Source organism: Sciurus carolinensis, chromosome 7, assembly GCF_902686445.1.
Source record: "Sciurus carolinensis chromosome 7, mSciCar1.2, whole genome shotgun sequence".
Taxonomy (NCBI): domain Eukaryota; kingdom Metazoa; phylum Chordata; class Mammalia; order Rodentia; family Sciuridae; genus Sciurus; species Sciurus carolinensis.
In genome coordinates this window covers 151,045,712-151,051,519 of record NC_062219.1, presented here as the reverse complement: position 1 = coordinate 151,051,519, position 5,808 = coordinate 151,045,712, and positions in this window count along the sequence as shown.

Genomic DNA, 5,808 nt, shown 5'->3' with positions numbered 1-5,808 from the left:
GAACCTGCAAACATTGACTTCTACTCTGTTGGATGACATGTGCATTTGGAAGGGTTAGGGGAATTAACTGGGAGAAGTTTAAACAACCTAGAGGAATCAACCCTCTGGCAGATTCCCAAGGCCTACGACCAGTCAGCCTGCGGACATGGAGGTCAGGTGCCAACTTTCCGCTGAAGGTCAGCAGCCCCTCCCATGCTTCCTGAAAGTTCTCACATCATTTTGTCCAACCACCCCAGTCGTACAAATGAACAGATTTACTGAACCTAACTAGCATCTTCATTTTAAACTGTGAATGTATCTAGTAACTCTGAAGTTCCTTTTTAACATAAAGAGTTGAAAATTCCATGATCGGTGACTCCAAGATGATATCCTAAAGCAGCAGGTGTGTATTTTTAAATTTTTTCTTCTTCATTTTAAAGAATCTTTTATGTAAAACAGATGAAAGAGGAACTGTTCTGGTTGTGTTGCAGATTTTCTTTGTGCACATCTGTCTAAAGAAGACGAAAGGGGTGTTGCATCTTGGGCTTTGTGATGACTAGGTAAAGTGGGATGGCTTTTTACTTCTAGGTAGGGTGTCCCTAAACCTAGCCCAAGAAATCTTGTGCCAATTTGCCCCTTAGATGTCCCACCTATGGAATGTGGAGTGATGGGATTGGCGTCATGGGCCCTGAGAGAAACCAGACAAGAGTGGCTGCCGACGTGCTGTGGTCCCTCAGTTACCAGAAGTCAGCCCAGTGGGGACGTGTATCCTGAGACATGACCTGAGCCTCCGCTCCTCCCAGGTCAACTTGGGATGCATGCAGTGGAGAGACACTCCTCCCTGCTCCAAAGCCTGGCTCCTCCAGGGTGTGGGGAAAGCAAGGAGCGAGAGGACCTAACTGGCCACCGTTAGGGTCCGGGGTGTCCATCGCTGAGTCCATTCTCCCGCAACGCCCGCGGGTGGTGGATGGCCTCCTGGCGGCTGGCAGCCCTCAGCTGGTTTTCCCAGGTGCACTTGCGGGGGTTTTCTGACAGCTCCATTCTGCTTAGAGAGCTCCAGCCCGAATTCTTCCTGGCCATGGTGATTTCTGCCCCCAGAGTACCCTCCGCAGCCTTCTTGCTTCTTGGACTCCTACTTGAGCCTCCTTGACCCATAGGCTCACCCTGGCCGTGCTGAGTGCTGAAAGGCAGAGTGGACTCCTCTCCTCTCCCGCCATCTCTCTCTGGCCGAACAATGCAGCTTCCGGAGCAGCGAGTGACAACCGAGAATGAACACCCACCTCCCTTCTCAGGGGCACCCCAGTCTCCCCAAATCATTGTTTTGGAGAGAACCTTGAAATTTTCCCATCAGTTGGCTTTGGAATGAGTCAAGTACCACTTCATTTTCTCCCTTCTTCTTTTCCAGCCTTACACTTTCTTGGACTGAGATGGGGTGCTGTTAAGAAAGAGGGTAGAGACCCGGGACTTCCTCTCCCTCAGAATATGCCAGCCAAAGACAGAATGTGAGGAGGGGGACCATCAGATCCCAGGAGCAGATGCAAAGGTCAGGGACAGGAAAGTGAAGAAGATGCTCAATTCATTAGTGGGTAGATGCTGAGAAGTGGGTCCGGAAGCATCCCGCAGCCCACAAGCAGCCGGTGCACTTTTTGGCAAGTAAGCATGGAGTCCCCTGGGCGTGCATAGCTATCTTGTGAAGGTGAGACACAGAGAAAGGAAGCTTTGGTGCTGGAAGTCAGTGGAGGCACACAGGAAGACGAAAGGAAGACCTAAGCAAGATCGATATCTGCAGCTTGATGCTTCCCTGGAGCTGCCTGCATCTTGAGTGCTATTTCTCCCAGAGCCCCTGTGAAACACCCAGTTCCTTACAGTCATACAATTCTTGGCAATAAAGCCCCACGATTTCAGGTTACCTGAATGAATCTCTCTCTTGTGCAATCACAGAGCCTAGCAACAAACCAAGGCCAGTAACACAGAGATGAGGAGCGGCCGAGGAGTTCCAATGGAAGAAGAAAAAGACCAAGAGAGCTGATCCCTGCTCTCCCACTCGGGGCAGCAGTACTGAAATCCCTGTGCCAAGGTGAGGCCATCTCTCTGGCGTTCTGGGTTTTCATATGTAATTTACATGTAATCACAGACTGGGACAGAAAACTATCTCAGCATGATTTACAGGTGTCTCTGCACACATGCTAAAAATAATCTACTCACTTTCTGTGGGGGATAAAATGATTGTCTCAAAGATTGGTTTCATTTTGAACCAAAATTAAGTCATTAGACTTACCTTTAATTTTTCTCCCCGATACCCACTTTATGCCAAACCTCCAAGGTGAGAAAGCTGTCAAAAGAGCCTGTGTCTGTTACCCTAAAATCTAGCATCTTTCCACTTCTAGTGGTTACTTGAGAAAAACACACACATTTGAAAATACATGCATAAAAATACATTGTTATAACCATAAAAGTTAGAACTCTTTCTTAGCTAGTGTTTCCCTAATTTACTTGACCATGATATATTTGTTCACAGAACACCCATGATACCTTAAAAGGCACTATTTGGGGATAATCTGGGTGACACTGTTTGGGAAATGCAAAGTACTTTTTGCAACCTCAGTAATATCCTTCTGCCCCCACCCCCCAACTTTCCCCCTACTTTTGGATTCATCGGATGCTCATCCAAAAACTTCAACTAAAGCTCTCAGCAAACTTCCAAATGTACTTAGCACAACCTCTTTCAAAGACAGGCCTCTGAACCTCCTCCTGCCCAGGGGAGGAACAAAGTGCAGTGTGTTTTGAGACTACGGCCCCACAACTTCCCAGGAACTTCAAATAAATTATTCAAAGTCTCTCTTCTCCAGGGATTGGCAAACAGGAGAGATAAAAGGCCCACATAGGGAGTGTGGGAAAGGGGAGGGAGAAAGCAGAGGCGGAATGGAGGCGGGGGCTCCAGAAGAGAGCTTTCACAGGTTTAGGTGTTGGGGCTGGGAAGTCAGGACAGGCACTGGTAAGAAAGTGGCAATTAACCGCACAGACAATGGGAACTAATTGATCGTTAACCAGGGCCTGGCTGCTCAGCTCTTAAACAGCAGCCACATACAGCATCCAGGGAGCCCGCCATCACCAGACACGCTGGCCATTCACCAGGGACAGCCTGAGAGGTCAGCAGCGCTCTCCTGCTCTCCACTGCATGCCGTGTCAGGAAACAGCACGTTTATTGGGTTTGAAAGTAGAATTATGTATTTGGGAAAATATCTCCAGAACCCAGGAGGCGAAATCAATCGTGTTTCAACTGTTTCTTGGGTCCTACCCTTGAAAAACAAAACGAAAACCTTAAAGGGAATCATCATTTGAATGCCTTATACGTAAAGCAAAGCAATTTTGTGTACAGGCGCACAAATGAGTTACAACTTTGGCCTTAAAAAAAAATCTGCAGAGTGAAGGAAGGCCCTACTGGAAGGTTCCTGCCATGACTTGACTTGGGCCTGGCTTGTCTGGCAGGACTCCAGAAACCAATTGCCCTGAATTGAAACTGTCAGAAGAAAATAAAATGGGCTAAATTTACAATCACCTGTATCCACAGACATCCACACATAGAGGTGCATTGTTAACTAAGGCACCGACCGAAATGCAGCAGTCGGGTCCCACAGCCCCCTGGGAAATACCGTTTGGTGATGTGAGGGGTTTTTCTTCTTCTTCTTTTTTTTAAACATTTAAGCAGGAAAACAACACATGCAGGAAACCATAAAACCCTTCAAGTTAACTGTAGCCAACGGTCAATCTCATTAGGAGAGAATGCTCACACCGTGGCCCTCCAGCAGGCCCTGCACACTCCCCGGAACAACTTCCAGTTTTCACACTTGCTGGAAGCTGTCAACAAAGCAGAAGTTCCACTCTATATTTATACCCTTTCTCTTCTCCTCTGCCGTCTAAATTCAGTCCCTGTGCTCCTCTGTTAGCACACATTTGAACTGGAGTGTACACACACACACACACATTAATCCAATTAATTAATAAAACTTATACTTGCAGCCAGGATGGTAGGAAGACACCCTTGGGAAAGTGGTGGGGGTCACAGGTTGAGGGAAGCCGGGGTGGGACACTACCGATCCTCCCGGGGGGCTGAGCCTTGGGGAAGTTCATTTCTCCTTTACTCAAATGGAGAGGACATCTATTTTAAGGCATCACTTCTGAGCTGACTTGTGGGCCCAGGAAACAGGGTTCCAGTGCCACCTCCACCCTGCTGGGGAAGGAACCCAGGGCTCTGAGCGTGCTAGGCAAGTGCTCTACCACGGAGCAACACCTCCCTTCTGACTTTGTGACCTCAGACCAGTCACTGAATCATTCTCAACTCACTGCTCCTCGTTCAAAAAAAAAAAAAAAAAAAAAAGGCGCGGGGGCGGGGGGGGGGGGGATAATCCCTCATCTGCATATTTCTTAAGAGAATTTGCTAAAATGCCATGGAACAGTCATTTCCAAACTTTTGTAAGTACTGGAAATACATGGGTAGCCTATTAGGTTCCTATCTCCACAGGCCTGGTCATCTGAAAATCTCTACCCTTAAAAAGAATCCCTCAATAATTCTCATGCTGAGGAATTCGTGTACCACACTGGGAAACATGGACTCAGGGTCTACGGCTAAGACCGTAGTGTCTTCCGTGAGGCTGGCAGGGTGCTAGACTTGTACAGGCAGGACCTTCTCCAATAGCCATGAGGTAAGGAACCTGGATGAGGTCTTTGCTGAGCAGGGACAGCGGCCGGGCACTACCCCTGTGGAACTCCATCCTCACAATCTTTACACCTGAGGTAGCAGATGAGTTCAGACCCTGAGGTTCCAAGAGGCTGACCCAGGACCTCTTCCTAGGGGCTCAGGGCCAGTGTGTGGGTTCCACCAAGTCCAGGGCTCCCCTTTCCACTTCCCACAGACAGCCTAAGATGCAAATGCATTTTGGCTGCTCTGAAGGCCCATGGAAACAATGCAAATGTTAAGCCAACAACTAAGAATCAATTCTCATCATGTGAAAAGAACTAAGGAAAGCAAACTTGAGGATACAACACAGATTCCAGGCTTAGTTCTTGTCCGCCAAGAATTCTAGTCTAATGGGAAGGTCTGGTTTCGTTATCCTGGAGCTCTGGAGACCTGAAGAGGTGGACGAAAATGATTCTGTGCAAGGCCATGACCAGCCAGCCACATGTGAATCCTACACTTTATTCTAGGCAAAGAAGCAACGAGGTAGACCTTTGGCCCATGGAGATGCCCCTGCCCACTGCAGCTTTCTGACAGCTGGAGTGAAAAATCTAGAAATGTGTGTGGAGGTATTTTCAAGGCTGAATCAGAGAGGCAAGGGTAAATGTGAGTGAATAGGGCTAGAGAGGGATTTTGTGAGACTCACGGTGGGGGTGGGAGGAGAACAAAACAAAACACCAGAGAGAAGAAGAAAGCACACCAACCTTCCACCCTGACAAATCCAAATACAAGAGGGATTTGCATTCCTGGAATTCATCATTTTTCTGGACACAAGCATCTTTCAAATACTTCCTTAGAGACCCTAAATTGTTTAAAATTTATGATTAATGCTGGTTATGCCATGAAACTAACACTGCTCAATAAACCAGTCACAAAACTGGAAAAAAAATAATAAAATTTATGGTTAAGCATTCTGATCATGGCATGTATCAAATCAGATTTGCAAATTCCTGTGTATCCTGCAACACAGGACATACTTGTTCAACGGTGGTGTCCACTTTCTCCAGAGTCCCTTAGTGTCCCCAGTGCCCCCAGACCCCCAGCAGTGTCAGCAAAGATCCAGATGGCCTTTCCCGGCACTTGGCCCACCAGCC